Genomic DNA, 17320 nt, shown 5'->3' with positions numbered 1-17320 from the left:
TTTTGAAGAGGGCAACTAAGCAAATATTTTAACCCAAAGCTACAGGAGTCTTGGAGAAATTTTGATGCCTAGGATTTGTTCATGATGCAGCCAGTGCCATATGAATGTTAAACACAGCCTCATTAAATTCTGATCTACTTCCTTACCTCCATGAAAAAAGTGACCTTTAAGTGTCAGCCTCTCACTTCATTTTCAATATGGGGAAGAGAGTCACTGACTGGTCACTTAAATGCTTAAATGTGACATGGAAGACACTAACATATGTTTCATCAAGTAGTGCAGACATGACATAATGTATGATCAGTGGAAACAGACTGAAAAGAAATCCAAATTTTTTGCAACAATATTATAACTTAAAAAATGAAAAAGATGATTCATACTCTTAAGAGATATAAAATTTGTACAAATGTGAGTACCACAAGCACAGGGAATGAACTAGCACATTCTATGCTTTTAAGGAAAATAAACACCAAACAGGTAAAGTTAAGCTGGAAAAGACATTATTATACCCATGACCTTTTAGAATGAGGTACTAGGATCTGATAGAAAAATCTAGAATAGAATACCTGAGATGGGCCCCCATGGACAAGAGTGCCTTCAGGAGAGAAGAGACAGGCATCCAAGACAAATGTTACCTTTTTTGTAATCTTGCACAGGGTCAAAGCAAGTGTGTTTAAGCAAGTTGAGTGGAAAAAGAGACTGAGAAGTTTCTCTACCTTTAACTCTTGTTAAAAACTATTGGACAAAAAGATGAAATACTCATTTATTGGGAGGATTTATTTTATCTTATACCAAAGTGACTTTTTTACTTAAAAGATTTAAATGTATTAATTAAAGGCACTGAAATTACCAAAAAAAAAATTTATTTTCATTGATTGTTTCAGAACAGACTACTTTAAAAGATATAACAAGCTAACATCAATTCAAGATGAATTTGAGGACTACAATCCAACTTCTGTTAATTAAAAGAATAAAAAGTATAAGTAAACATTAAACTATGCAACCAAAATACTGTCAATGTAATTAGTAAAATTGAAGGCAATATCATTCTTTTCTTTTTCTTTTAACCTTAAAAATGAACTCATTGCCAGACATGGTGTTGCATGCCTTAATCCCAGTAACTCCAGAGGCTGTAGCTGAAGTATCCTAAATTCAAGGCCAGCCTTAGCAATTTAGCAAGACCCTAAGGAACTTAACAGGACCCTGTCTTTAAAATAGATGGATAGATAGATAGATAGATAGATAGATAGATAGATAGATAGATAGATAGATAGATAGATAGATATGGCTGGGGATGTATCTCAGTGGTAAAGCACCCCTAGGTTCAATTCCCAGTACCAAGAGGGGTTAAAAAAAAGGGAACTCATAGTATGTAGCACATCTGCAGTTGTATATTACAACATTTTGTAGCTAGAATAATTACACAGCTCTTGAAGACACAGGAACGAACGAGTCATGTAATTTTCCATACCATGATGTTCCAGCATAGTCAAAGTACTATAAAAATAAATAAATAAAAAAATGAGGGCTGGGGATGTGGCTCAAGAATTCTCTCTCTCTCTCTCTAAAAAAAAAAAAAAAATGAGGGCTGTTTCACTGATGGTATGACTAGCAGGGCATTAGCCAATGCACTTTTCCAGTAAGGAGTCTAATCAACAGACATAGTGGTAAACAGAATTTTCCTTAGTAAAATCTCCAACTTCATATCTTTACACTTGAGAGAAACATATGGTTCAGTCCTTACAGACTTAGCAGTAGTGGGAGGCCTGTGAAAACTGCTCGCAGCCACAACCTAGAGCACATTTTTAGGGCTTCTTTCAGAACTTACTTGAGAACATCCTCTCTTTCTAATGCTAAATACAGATGGGGTTCTATTTTATTCACTTGCATCATTTTTCATTATAATCAATGTGAATATTAAAGGATATTTTTATTTCCACCAAGAAAAACAAACTGCCACAGACCATTTGTACAACTGATAAAAGAAGAAAGAAAAAAAAATCTGGTCCTCCTACTTTTTATTGCACCAATTAGGCAAATGGTTTTCAAAAAATCAGGTTTAGTTGTGCACAAGTTCTATCTTCCTTTGCTATTTTCACATTTTCAAATCCCATTTCTTTATTTTACTCTACAATCATATTGCTTTCTGCTTCTGGCATTACCAGACTTGAATACACATCTGTCTATATAGCATGTTTATAATCCTGACCATTCAGACCCTAAACACAGATCCTCATACAACAAAAATCAAACAAAGACAAAGACCCCCTGCCCCACAAAAAAAAAAAATCAACAACAAAACAAAAAGAGCAAGGTGGGAGAGTACGAGGTAGGAAGCAAAGGAATTGTAATTCTGGAGCCCAATACAGGAGTCCAGATGTTGGCACTGGGACACTCTCTCATATTACAGTGGATGCAAAGATGAATCACAAATATGAAAGCCTAATTCCTTTAAAATATTACCTCATGTATCCCCAAGCCCCAGAGAAAAGGTGGGGCAGGCATGGGGCAAAGGCTGTGTCTGTTTTTGCAGTTTTATATCTGGTAATGAAAATAATTTTCTTGTGAAGCTAATGAAGTTTAAGCTTTGGTGTCCTTTACTCATATGGACCTAGGAAAGCCCTAGCACTGTGTTCGCATGGTTGAATACATTTGTAAAATTTGCAAAAGTAAGATATTTTAAGTGCAGTCATAACCCATGTAATGTCCCCGCCCCACACTGAGCTGTTAATACTTCTCCACATGGCACAGGGTGGGAGTCACTGCAAGTATATTCAGCTCGGGGACAATTGAGTTGGAAATTCATCTAGTTTGGGTTTATTGAGAATGTTCATGGATTTGTAGTTTCCTCTGATTAAACTCATCCATGACATAGGATGTGTTATGGCCCAAAGACAAAGTGGGCAGAGGTTGTATTATGATATGAACATGTCCTGTAAAAGATAGCATAAAATTACATAAGAAGTGGAATAGAGTCTAAGTTTGAAATGTATAGAACCAGAATCTCAGCTGGTAATTTTATATGTATATACTAGAATGACAAGTGGAGAATTAATTTCTTTTCAATGGTAAACAAAATAAAAATTCTCTTCTGCATGGAATGAACTTGACTTACATATCTTTTATAATGATAAATGCATTATTCTTATGTTTGGATCTGGAATGTCCCCAAAAGCTCATGTGTTGGAAACTTGGTCCTCAATATAGCAAGGTTCAGAAGTGGGTCCTATAGCCAATGATTAGAGCATTGACCTCATCAATGGATTAATTCATTCGTGGGATTAAACCATTGATAGTTAGGACCTGAACAGACACTTCTCAGAGGAGGATATACAATCAATCAACAAGTACATGAAAAAATGCTCACCATCTCTAGCAGTCAGAGAAATGCAAATCAAAACCACCCTAAGATACCATCTCACTCCAGTAAGATTGGCAGCCACTATGAAGTCAAACAACAAGTGCTGGCGAGGTTGTGGAGAAAAGGATACACTTGTACATTGCTGGTGGGACTGCAAATTGGTGTGGCCAATTTGGAAAGCAGTATGGAGATTCCTGGTAAAGCTGGGAATGGAACCACCATTTGACCCAGCTATTGCCCTTCTCGGACTATTCCCTGAAGACCTTAAAAGAGCATACTACAGGGATACTGCCACATTGATGTTCATAGCAGCACAATTCACAATTGCTAGACTGTGGAACCAACCCAGATGCCCTTCAATAGATGAATGGATAAAAAAAATGTGGCATTTATACACCATGGAGTATTACACAGCACTAAAAAATGTCAAAATCATGGAATTTGCAGGGAAATGGATGACACTAGAGCAGATTATGCTTAGTGAAGCTAGCCAATCCCTAAAAAACAAATACCAAATGTCTTCTTTGATATAATGAGAGCAACTATGAACAGAGCAGGGAGGAAGAGCAGGAAGAAAAGATTAACATTAAATAGAGTCATGAGATGGGAGGGAAAGGGAGAGAAAAGGGAAACTGCATGGAAATGAAGGGAGACCCTCATTGCTATACAAAATTACATATAAGAGGTTGTGAGGGGAATGGGAAAATAAACAAGGAGAGAAATAAATTACAGTAGATGGGGTAGAGAGAGAAGATGTGAGGGAAGGGGAGGGGGGATAGTAGGGGATAGGAAAGGTAGCAGAATACAATAGTTACTAATAGGGCATTATGTAAAATTGTGGATGTGTAACCGACGTGATTCTGCAATCTGCATTTGGGGTAAAAATTGGGAGTTCATAACCCACTTCAATCTAATGTATGAAATATGATATGTCAAGAGCTTTGTAATGTTGTGAACAACCAATAAAAAAAAAACCATTGATAGTTGAATGGACTACTGGGAGGTAAAAACTAGTTGGAGGAAGTAAGCCTCTAGGAGCACACCCTAGAAGGGTTATCTAGTCCCTGGACCCTTCTCTTCTTTCTTTCTCTTTGTGCTTACAGGCTGCCATGAATTGAGCAAATTTCCTCTGCCATACCCTTCTGCCATGATGTTCTGCCTCATCTCAGGCTCAGAGCAATGGAATTGGCCAACCATGGCCTGAGACCTCAGAAACCATGAGCACCAAATAAATTTTTCCTTCTTTAAGTTGTTCTTTTTTTTTGAAATTTTTTATTTGTTTTAACTAACACGACTGACAGTAGAATGTATTTAGGTACTTTGATATATCATATATAAATGGGATATAATTTCTCATTTTCCTGAGTGTACATGTTGCAGAATCATATTGGTCATATCACATATATACATACAGTAATCATGTCTGTTTCATTCTACTATCTTTCCTATCCCCATATCCCCTTCCTTCCCCTCCCATCACTCCCCTCTACCTAATCTAAGGTAACGCTATTCTTCCCTAGTGCTCCCCACAACCCGTACCTTATTGTGAATTAGCATCAGCCTTTGGTTTTGTGGGATTGGCTTATTTCGCTTAGCATGATATTTTCCAACTCCAACTATACTGCTTTCTATAGTGGTTGCACCGATTTGCAGTCCCACCAGCAATGTATGAGTATACCTTTTCTAGCCATGCTAGAGACTCTCCTCTATTTTATTTGTATAGAAAAAAAAATTTTAATGTGGTGCTGAGGATCGAACCCAGTGCCTCACAAATGCAAGGCAAGCGCTCTGCCACTGAGTCACAAGCCTAATCCCTATAGAAAATATTTATATTATTGTCACATGGAAAGATGATCCAGAAATAAGTAGATGAAAATATAGGGAAATATTTTCGAGATATGTCAGAAAAGTTAATAAGAATATTCTGTCATTTTTCTGGGTTTTATAAATTTAGAGATATTTGTAGCTTTTAGAAGCTTTAATTTGTTACAATTTCTTTTCTCTACTCTCTATTATACCCAGTTTGGGTCTGTAATTAATTTTTTCAACAAGGGCTCCCAGATTACACAAGCTTCAGGTCATACAAAGCCTAGAGTTGCCTTTGTCCTGTGCTCAGTTCAAAACCTAGTAAATTAGGTGTTTGTTGGCAAAATCACTCTTCCTGTGGACTCAAGGTTAATGATTCAGGTCAGCCTGTGCTGAGTGTTTTTAGTGCATCCAGCCTCTATCCTTGATCAGTTTGGGAATCCTGGTGGTACCAACCTGCCACAGAGATTCTGAATCTATCCTGTGGGAAGCTAAGACGGCAGAGACAGAGAAATTGAGGCTACAGACTAATATATGGTTTTACAGTCAAGAAATATAGTTGTGTTTTCACTCTGGATGTGTACTGAAGTTAATAAAAAGAAATTCTTCCTGTCTCCAAAGAGTACGCAAATTAATTTTCATGTGTTTGGAAATGTACTCCTCTGCGTTATATTTCTCATTTGAAGAAAATAGTTACTCTTCCTACCCTTTAAACTGTATAATGTGAAACATATGTGAGTAGGATTACATCAAGTCCCAAGATATCAATGTTTGGAAGTGACTGATGTGTTCCATATAGAGTTCCAAGTTAAAATACTTTAACTTGAATTAACATGAACATTGTGACCTGATATTGTTATTCTACTCATGTTCCCATTTGACAATTATTTCCAGCTCGAAGGAATATTTAACCTCAAAATTTCTAGATTGCTTCACTTGCACCAAGGCCAGAAGTCTAGGAAACTCTATTTTTTTTTTTTTTTTGTATGTGTGTGTGAGGGTATAACTGGGGATTGAACTTAGGGGCACTTGACCACTGAGCCACATCCCCAGCCCTATTTTCTATCTTATTTAGAGACAGGATCTCACTGAGTTGCTTAGCACCTCACTTTTGCTGAGGCTGGCTTTGAACTCACAATCCTCCTGCCTCAGTCTCCCCAGCCACTGAGATTGCAGGCATGTGCCACCTTGCCTAGCTAAATTCTCTTAACTGAAGACAAAGTCTAGATACATGGTTGGGTGAACTGCTTCCTGATGTAGTCTAAGGCACCAGCAACTAGAACTAGACCCACCTCTCAGCCCAGGAGATCTCCATGGGAGAGATGGGAATAGACAGTGCTTGCTCAGGGTGTTGGGGGAAAGCATAGAGCTACACAATATCTAAAGGAAATGACAATAGATGAGTCAAACAGCTGATGTCATGGGTTTGATACTCAGAGTATGGTATCCCCAAAAGGAGAAAATGTGGAACCCAGAGGAAAGCAGTTTAGAAGTTCAAATGGGCAGAGACTCAGTATCAGGGATGCCTATTAGTAGGTAATGAAATAATAGCTACCTGGCTGGTATTCAGAGACAAGCTCCAGTCCCTGGGAAGGGGTGATTATAAAGAATGATAATAACAAACCAAGATTCTGTTGAGGATATGAAATCAGGTACCAGCCACAGGAGAGCAAGGCAGAACCTCTATTAACTAACCTAAAGCACAAGAAGGTAGACAAGTGGATCTTAAAGACTATGACAGAAACTTATCAGTGCTTAAGAGCTGGACCAGCAACAAAGGTAACTTGATGCTGAATCTTACAGTATTGGCTACAGTCCCTTGTATCTCTTCTGATGGAGGTCTGAACAGCAGGATGAGCTGACCTCATGGTTAGGACCAAGGGGACTTTGCTGAGGGAAGTAGAGGGCTGCAGAGACTTGGAAACAGGTAGAGCCTGATGGATGACGGATGATGAAGTAAAGGAAGGTCCTACACATATACAGGGCTTTTGGAATAATTCATTGAAATTTAGAAACAAAAGGAAGATTATTTGTGAATCTTTTGTGCTACGTCTATGAAAAAGAAGGCCTTTTAATATGGAGAAATATTTTTGGTGGGAGAAATATTCATATTTTTAAAACATTCTTTCAGCTTTTCTTTAATAAAAATAATAATGTTAAAACAAACTATAGCTAAGAATTCTCTCTCTCTCTCTCTCTCTCTCTTTTTTCCAAATTCAGAATGGATTAAGTTAGGATAGAGAAAGCTACTTTCTCTTCCAAGACATGATTTAGCAATTGTTTGACACAAATTTTTCACTTAGGAAGCTGCTCAGCACATTTTTTTTCCCTCTTGACTCACTGCCTGATTTATCAGGGAGATAGGCTATACCAATTCTGGATGTCACTGGGGTCCTCATTTACCCCTTCATACCATTTTCAGTTCCTAGGGCTCAAGGAGGGAAGACACCAGAAGATTCAAAATATCATAAATGGAATTTAGAATTAGGCTTGTAGCCATAGACCTGGTATGTGATGAGCTCTGGTTGATCATAGTTAACCCTTAACTGTGCATGTAAGCTGTTTCTATTACTGGGTATTAACCTCAGTTCCTCAGTTAGTATTATAATTCCTTGTGGGATGGAGACTTATATGGAGACCCAGTCTAGTTGGCTGAGCAGTTAATACATGGCTATCTCTGGATTTTAGCCTCTAAAAGACAATCCTATTTCTTATGCCTCCAGCTTCTGTCTAGGGCTCTGTTTTGAAGATGAATGATAACTCTAAGCCATGGAAATGGTGTCTGTTTATTTTGGAGCATTACTTGGTGCCTGAATATCTGCCTGCAATAACATTGAGATTGGCAACCTCTCACACTTAGACACTTAAAAGAATCATGATCATGAAGGCTGTGACCTGATAATGCCTGAACCTCCTTGTCCATTTTTTTTCACCTAGAGTATTAGAAAGGATCTCCATAATGTGTTGTATGGTGAGACAATAAACAAACAAACAAAAAAAAAAAAAAAAGAAAAGCAAGGAGTTGGAACCTGACAGAGTTGATCTAGTTATGCCACTTAATTTTAGATAATATTGTAAGCTTGTTCCTCATGTATAAAAATGAGAATGATTCCTACTCCTATGACCAACTGTTAAAATTACATGAGATAAATATAAAGCATCTCTTATAGTGTCTGCATATAAAAGTTACTTAACAAATGACTGCTATCATAATTACTAGCAAAAGTAAGGAAAAAACTAAATTAATTCATCTAACAAATATTTAGTGCCTATTTGCTGCCAAGTATTATATTGAGCTCTGGAAGTAAAAAGGCGATAAAGACATGGTCTTCTAATCAGTAAATAGATATCTTCAACATAATATGCTGTGGATAATGCAATGACACTTTTTAGCCTGGGTGATACAGATCTACATTAGATGAATGTTAGTGGTAGATCAGAGGACAGTGAGGAGGGTGCCATTCTTTCAGGCTGAAGAAATAGTGGTTGGAAAATAGTGGGCATCTAAACTGGTGATGATTCTAGAAGAACATCCTAAAAAAAAAAAAAAAAGAGCTGGAAGTGGGTTCTGTGACATGTGCTCCTGGAAGAGTGTGAAAGAGCTTGGTGCATTGGGAAATTGCAAGTAGGGGCTGGAATATGGACTGGGAGCAGAGAGGTGAGTCACCAAAGGAAATGGAAAGAAAACGGGTGTCTTTTATGATGACTCTTGTGGCTGGGCTAAGGAGTTTGGGATTAAACCTAACAACTCTGAATGGGTGATGATAGATTTAAGCAGAGGTACAACATGATCAGATTTGTGTTTTAGAGAAAGACTCTAGAGCTTTCATGAATGACATCAGGAATTTAAATAACACTGAAAACAAAGGCAGAATCACCATGATAGAGGCCCTTGTGCTACTCTAGAAGTATATTCTTTTATTTTAATCCTGTAGTGAAAATACTATGCTAAAATGACTTAAAAGCATTAAGGTAATGAAAAGAAAATAGTTTTGAAATAAAATGTATTTTAGTTTGGGCTTCTGATTTATTAAAAGACATCACTTAACATCTTTAAACATGAGTAACATCAAAGTCCAGGATCCCCACATCTATTCCCACACCTATGATCTTAACATCTAAGCATGGAACCCAGGTAGTCACAGGCTGGCTGAAAATTACTTTATAAATAAAAGTCATTTAATGTGAAATGTTTAGTCTTTCCAGAACCAGTGTAAATTCATGTGTACATTGAACTCTATAAATATTGACAATTTAAGAAATTCTTAAAATTCTCAATTTTATAAACTACCATTCACATAGTATATAATAGAAATATCACACTACTATTTTTTGGATGTTGGCAGGATATTTAATTTTTGAGCAGTGGTTGTAAAATAATTTTTTTTTAATTTTTTTTTTTTAATATTTACTTTTTAGTTCTCAGTGGACACAACATCTTTGTTGGTATGTGGTGCTGAGGATCGAACCCGGGCAGCACGCATGCCAGGCGAGCGCGCTACCGCTTGAGCCACATCCCCAGCCCAGTTGTAAAATAATTTAAGGGAACTGAATTATAATTAAAGGAGACTGTTGTATCAGTCATACAGATGAAATATTAAGTCAGAGATGTTAGTTATTGCTTCTTAATGTCATTGAATTGATGGAGAGGACTCTACTTTCAGCCCTCTTATCATCTGACTAGCAAATATTCTCATTGTTTGAAATTTGAGTTGGGGCATTCTGCTATTGTTTTTGAAAACAACCTGTTAGAGAATTTACTACCAGAATGTGAAATGCTTCAAATAACACTCCCCAAATTGTGGAATTGGATGAATGTTAGTGGTAAATCAGAGAGGACAGTGAGGAGGGTGCCATTCTTTCAGGCTGAAGAAATAGTGGTTGGAAAATATTTCACTGAACTATCACTTAGTACCTGAGACAAAACCTTCTGAGATTTGAGTGTTAGGGAAAATGGTAGTTAGAACAAGAATGTTGGTGTGTGGGGACTGCCTGTTTCACTAATAACCAAAAATAGAAAAGCTTAGGCTAAAAACGGTGAAGGACACGGGTGCCAGTTGTAGAAGATAAACTTACTTGCCAAAATTAATCCTAAATATCTGCTTTTAAAAATCTACACTGGGCAAAGGTAACTAGTTTTGTTTTGTTTTTGTTCAAGATAGGAATACAAATCTCCACTTGAATTCATTGTTTTCAATGTACTGAGGCAGAGGTCATCAAAACCTGGACCAGGGGAAATAGATAAATCTCAGAGAGGTGTCTGTGGCTAGAACACTGGGGTTGCCAGACCTGAAGGCTGGTTCCCTAGCAGTACTTCCTGGTTTATGGAATTGCCTAAAAGAAAAGAAATTGGAATTCATTAAGTTTTAAAGAGAATTGTCTAACAAATAAATTCTAAGCCTGTTGAACAAGCCACAACAATGACCCATCCTTTGACAATTCAGTCTCTAAGGGACTCTTATAGGTCCCCAAACTCATACTAACAGGAAGGGTTAAAATTTCCACCACTGTCTCAAATGTGGCCAAAGAAGGCAATGAACAAGGAAGGTGTTCCCAGAGGACTGAACTAAGGGTTTCAGAGAGAAATAGATTCTAGAAAACAGAATCAGAGGTGACCAAATCTCTCTTCTTTCTAATAGGACATGATATGAAATACATACAGATCAATGTCCATCCAGTATCACTTTCCATTTTCACCTTCTCAAATGATAGTTTTAATTGTTGTTATCTTTTCCCGCTATCGTATTTTAAATGTGTTTTATATGGAAAACTTGTTGTTAAGTCATGGGACCCTAGTTCACAAGAAGCCAAGGCCAAACCTGGCAGAGAGATCTTAGAGCTGGATGTAGTTGCAGGCTGAGACTTTGGATTACTTCTCTGTGGGGAAGAATTGAATGTGTCTCATGTTCTCATGTAGACATTTTTTAGATTCTATGTGTGGGAGGTATGAAGCTAGACTAACCATACATGATACTATCGGCTGTCTACTCCGCTTCCATTTCCTCTTCATCTTTATTGTTGAAAGAACCCTACTTTTGTTCAGATACTCACCTCTCTCTTTGTGTCCATGTGCATCAGGAGGCACTGATTGCTTCCAAAAAGTAAATCTTGATTCATCTAACCCAACAAGTTTCTCCCATTGCCTCTGCTGGTAGCTGTTGTAGACATGGGTCTGCTCAGCATTGAGTCAGGAGGAAAAGCCTGTTGAAAGCCTTCTGATAAATGTTTCCCTACTTAAAAAAAAATAGAAGAAAGCCACACTTCTTGCTGTATGCTGAAATTTATCCTGTCGAGTTATGAAGCATGCATTTGCTACAGCTATTACATGATCTTAAGGAGAGTTTTTATTAAGGAGAGGGAAACAATGGGGAAAAAAGGGTCCTTTATATGTTGAATTAAATAGTCTTAAAGCTTCTCTACCTCAGGGTTTCTGGTCAGGTGAAATCATAAATATCCTATTACTTAACTCTATCTAAATTGAGGGTATCTTTTTTTGCAGTTCAAAGCATTCTCATGGATCTATCTGTCTCATCCTTTGAGTGCTGTTTTAACCTGATTAATTTTTTCAATATAAAATTCCCTAGAGGCAGCTCATTGAAGCTGAAGCCTGAACACTAACTTGGATGCTGGATTCAAGTGTAATTTTTTAGAGCATGAATGCATTTATTCAGTTATACCGCAAGAATAGTAATTCGGACTCTAGTTTTTTAGTATCTGTTATAGGTTCAGTTGTATCCTTTCTTGTCAACAAAATTCATATGGTGAAATCCTAAAATCCCAATATCTCAGAATGTGGCCTTATTTAGTTATAAGGTCTTTTGTTTCTTTGTTTTACACTATTTGTTAATTGCTTATTTACCAAGAAAAACTATTCCTTAGCTCATATATTCATGTTTTATAGTTCAGGAGTACAAGTCAGTACAAACTTCTAAGGACCTCAATCCAAAGAAATTTTTTATATTCTAAAATCACTTTGCACTCTGAAAGATTCCACCCCTCCTCATCTCCTCAAAAATCTTTCATGGGGGCTGGGGTTGTGACTCAGTGGTAGAGCACTCGCCTAGCATGCACGAGGCACTGGGTTCGATCCTCAGCACCACATAAAAGTAAAATAAAGATATTGTGTCCACCTAAAACTAAAAAATAAAGATTAAAAAATCTTTCATGGAATCATAATTTTGGTAGAAATCGCATATGCCTTCTTACTTGGTTCAGCCACATCAAACTTATAGAGAGCTGCAACCCCCAGGGCAACCGTGAATACTCCAACAATATGAAACTGCAGACGCTTGGCCAGAAGACCCCACATCTGAGATTTCACCAAGGCGCTGGAAACCATGGCAGTTACTGACCTCCACACCAATGTCCTTCCCAGTAGATGGAGAAAATGGGGTCTTTATTAACTCTAATAAAGTTAAATGAGGCCCACGTTGGGATTGTGGCTCAGTGGTAGAGTGCTTGCCTAGCAAGAGTGAGGCACTGGGTTCAATCCTCAGCACCACATATAAATAAAATAAAGTTCATTGACAACTAAAAAAAACACAAACAGGGCCATTATTGTAGGCCCTCATATGACTGTGTATGTATAAGAAGAGGAAACGTAGAGGGAAAACATTGTGAAGAAACATAGAGAAGGCAGCCATCTCAAGCCTAGGAGAGTGGCATGGAACAGATCCTTCCCTCCAGCCTTTAGAAGAAGTCTAGCATCTTCATCTCAGACATCTGGCCTCAGACATCTGTTGTTTAAGCCAATTTGTGGTACTATATCATGACAGCCCTAGCAAACTAATACATATTTGTAACACCGCTTCTCAAAACAAGAACAAAGTTTTTCTTTCTCAAATTTAGCAAATAGCATATCCAATGTTAAAATGCCTCTTGTTCACTTAATTATCCAACTTAATTTGATAAGCATTTATTGAGGGACTACTATATACCAGAATTTATTAAATGCTAGGTTAAAGAGACAAATAAAATATTTACACTCTGCTCTCAAAGATCTCAGAGGCATATAGTCTACTGTGTAGTTATTAATTTAAACTAATGAATAGAAAAAATTATTATCAAAACCTTTAAAAGAAACTATATATTATTCAATAAGCCATATGCCAATTGCAGACCATTGTTGTGAATGCATTGAAGCAGATTTCTATAAATGAACCCCATAAATAAATATTATGTTCATGAGAGGAATAAGATTTTATTACTCTTAAAATATTTGACAATTCAGATTGGCTTTTCTAATTGGGTTTAGTGAAATATTATCCAAATAATTTATAATAAATCATTTTTTAAAGTTGCTCAAAAATAAAAACTACTCTAAGATTTCATTTCATTCCTGTCATAATGGCAGCTATTATGAAACAAACAGCAATAAAATATGAAAAAATTTAAAATATAAAAAATGTGGAAAAAAAATAAATAAAATAAAAAGGACTGGGATGTAGCTCAGGGCTAAAGTGCTCTGGGGTTTAATCCCCAGTATAAAAAAAAATTCAAAGAAGTAAAATAATGACTCTTGCACACACACACAAAAGTTACTCAAAATTATCAATAATATTTCTAAAATGTGGGGCTGGGGATGTGGCTCAAGCGGTAACGTGCTCACCTGGCATGCCCAGGGCGCTGGGTTCGATCCTCAGCACCACATAAAAATAAAATAAAGACGTTGTGTCCACCGAAAACTGAAAAATAAATATTAAAAAAATTCTCTCTATCTTTAAAAAAATATTTCTAAAATGTGGAGATTATAAAGGAAGATGTATAGTAAATATATATATATATACATATATATATTTAAAATGTGTTCTTGTTCTCACTTAACATTATCTAACAGAATACCAACCCATTTAAAAAATATAGAACTATACCTACAAAGTAAGTTTGAGGAAAAGAAAATCTAAGTATGAGGAAGTGGTAGTTTTGAAAGGTTTTCTGTGCAGAAAGGTATTTCTCAGGCAGGGTTTTGAAGAAAAGGAGGGAACTTCCTATAGTCATCATTGGGTATTGTTCTAGTTCTCCTTCCTGCTTTCAGACAGGAATTAGATCCACATTTACTTTGCCTGGGAAGCACCAGACTCCCTTTACCATGGTGACTTCACTGCTAGGCTCCTCTTTCTACCAACTTCCTTGATGCAAATTATGGTGAGCTCTAAAATTCTTGCAGTCCAATTGACCTCAGCTGCTTTTTCAAAAAACAGTGCAACTGTTCTCAAACTAATAAGTGGTCATACATATTAAAAATGTTTAAGTTTAGGGCTGGGGATGTGGCTCAAGCGGTAGCGCGCTCGCCTGGCATGCGTGCGGCCCGGGTTCGATCCTCAGCACCACATACAAACAAAGATGTTGTGTCCGCCGAGAACTAAAAAATAAATATTAAAAATTCTCTCTCTCTCTCCTCTTTAACTCTCTCTTTAAAAAAAATGTTTTAAGTTTAATGTAAAGTCTATCCTGAATTCTTCTAAGTTTTCCTTGATAATTTACCTGTTACCTACTTATAGGAAGCCTTAGGATGATTCTTTAACATATGAGGTTTTTTAGAAACTGAATTCATGGTAAATAACATGTCTAACCTTGGATGAATAAGACATTTTTGATCCTTTCATGTTGAAAATTAAAATTAAGCTTTTTTGGTACTATTAGGAAAGGGAAAGGGGAGTGGGAAGGAGGAAGAGAGGCAGAGTAAGGGGGCAAAAGTGGGGGGAACATGAGCAAATCACGGTATGTGCATGTATGGAAATGTCACAGTAAAACCCATAATTTGTACAATTAATATACATTAATAATTATAATAAAAATTGAGCTTCTTTGTAAAAAGATAAATATTTGAAAACACCATTTGTCTCTTGCATTCCAAAAGAGATCTTTAGTCAGGAAAATTAATCAAGAAAAAAATTCATTTTAGTCAAAGTGAACACAGATGTCCAAGAAATGTAGCCTATAAGGAATAAGTAAGAAAGCTCACAAGTATCTTGCTAGTTATTGAATTTAAGAGGAACAACTGAATATTAAGGAGGCTAAACCACAGAAGATTAGTTGAATCTTAGAAACAGAGTTTTAGGTTTGTAAATGACCTCAACAATTATCAAGTTACCAGTGAGAGGACTGGGATTCAGTAGTTGCCCAAGGTCTCAGTCAGTGGAAATTTAAGGAAATGTACCAAAGTATCTTTGACTCCAGTCTTTCCTGAATGTTACCCTTAGTGATGACAGCGATTCAATACTAACCTCAATCATTTGCATCAGAGTCCTTGATTAGGCAAGAGGGCTTAGCAAGAGGCACATTTTTCTGTAAAAGGCTCTATAGTACATATTTCAGAGCTCATGGTCCACTCACAATATGAGCCTTTGTCTCATATTCTTTTTCTATTTCTTTTTTATTTGTAACCCTTTACAAATATATTTTTTTAATTATTAGATTGAACTTCAATTAAAGTACAGGCTAACGTCCAAATTTGGCCACTGGGCCAGAAGCTTGCTGATCCCAAGCTTGCACTCTCATGGGTCCAAGAGTGTTGGTAAATAAGGTCTCTGTGTTAGCCTGCTTTCTGTTACTATAACAAATACCTGAGGTAATCGTTTGTAAAAAGGATAATGTTTACTTTGAGGTTTAGAAGTTCCGTTCATGATCATCAGGTATTGCTGCTTTTAAGTCCAGGCAGCATTACATGGTAGGAGAGTATGGCAGAGCAAAACGGCACATCTCACGGCAGGAAGTGAAAAAGAGAGAGAATGGATGGGGTGCCATAATCCCCTTTAAGGGCATAACCCCAAGGACTGAAAGATCTCCAGTAGGCTCCACTTCTTAAAGTTTCTCCTCTCTTAATAGAGCCAAGCTTGGGGAACAAACCCTTTAACACATGGGCCTTTGGGGGTCATTCCAGATGCAAACTATAGCAGTTTCATTGGCTTGGGAAAAATGAAAAATATAAGGGCAATGTGGTGAGCTAACTTCATTCAGTTTAAAGGACTGCCCTCGGCTCTGACATATCTTTCTTTCATTTTGGAAGAGATAAATTCATTAAAATTTTCTTCTTTTTATGGTATAATGAGGACAAAAATTGTTCTAGTTTGGGTTTTTTGTTTGTTTGTTTGTTTTTATGTTCTTCCTTGACTTAAAAAGAGGAATAAAAGAAAAGAAAAATATTAGCTCTTAATAAAAAATTACATGTATTTTATTAGTCCTTGATATCTCAAAGTCTAATGACTCTTTATGGGATCACTGCTCCCAAAGAAGGCATTTTAGGCTTTTAGAAGGTATCCAAATGGTATTCACAACAGAATGCAATATATAACTTGCTCCTAAGAAAACTCTAATTGAGGTATGGTAAATATTTCAGAGCCATTTGACAAACTCTTGGGTTCCCTTTATTTGGATGACAGAATGTTACTTTGTATAGCGGTTACAAAGCTCAAAGCAGCTGAATTTCTGGATCTTGACTTATGGAAATAGCCTTTCTTGAGACCTCTCTCTCCTGTTAGGGTATCATGCAAGAAAAAAAGATCATAAATTCTTTAAAGGCAGAGCCCATATTTTGTTCATTATATTTATCTTTCTACAGCATCAAACATGGTAATGAAAACCATGTATATTTTCCTGTATATAAGTAAATAATCAAGCAAACAAGACAATCAGAAGTTCAAAAGTAGGTTGGAAAGATTACTGCCCATTGCTGATATAAATCTGGAGAAACTGGGAGGTTAACTCAAGTGAAAATCCCGAGATTTTTCTTATTACCATTTGAAAAGGTACAGGTGTAAAACCTAGTGCTTCAGGTAAGAGGGGTTTAGGTAGAATGTTCCATGCTCAAAGCAATGCCCCAAGTCACTTCCAATAATTTCTTAAGATTGTGCTAAAAACAATAGAAGAATTATAATTTTGCAGAACTCTTGCTGATCACTTTTAGATTGAAGCAATGTGTCTCCTCTCCACATACATTTTTTATTTTTTTATCCTGGTACCAAGGGTGCTTTATCACTTAACAACTAAGCCACATCCCCAGCCCTGCCCCTCTTTTTTGTTTTTTTTTAAGAGAGGGGGGAGAGAGAGAGAGAGAGAGAATTTTTTAATGTTTATTTTTTAGTTTTTGGTGGACACAACATCTTTATTTTATTTTTATGTGGTGCTGAGGATGGAACCCAGTGCCCTGTTCAT

At 36.7% G+C, this 17320-nt stretch overlaps 2 long non-coding RNA genes and 1 pseudogene across 6 annotated transcripts in view; 1 reads left to right on the top strand and 2 right to left on the bottom strand.

Moving 5' to 3' along the window:
- The window catches only part of LOC144369365 (uncharacterized), a 155088-nt gene that overhangs the window by 106586 nt on the left and 31182 nt on the right, over positions 1-17320 (top strand). The gene's annotated exons all lie outside the window — the stretch shown is intronic.
- Positions 1-17320, bottom strand: part of LOC144369364 (uncharacterized) — an 85743-nt gene that overhangs the window by 37272 nt on the left and 31151 nt on the right. The window lies entirely within an intron of this gene.
- On the bottom strand, positions 12136-12506 carry LOC101975958 (cytochrome c oxidase subunit 6C-like; annotated as a pseudogene).

The sequence above is a fragment of the Ictidomys tridecemlineatus genome, chromosome 12, assembly GCF_052094955.1.
Source record: "Ictidomys tridecemlineatus isolate mIctTri1 chromosome 12, mIctTri1.hap1, whole genome shotgun sequence".
NCBI lineage: Eukaryota > Metazoa > Chordata > Mammalia > Rodentia > Sciuridae > Ictidomys > Ictidomys tridecemlineatus.
The sequence above is the reverse complement of the archived record's forward strand: the minus strand, read 5'-3'. Positions and strand labels throughout refer to the sequence as shown.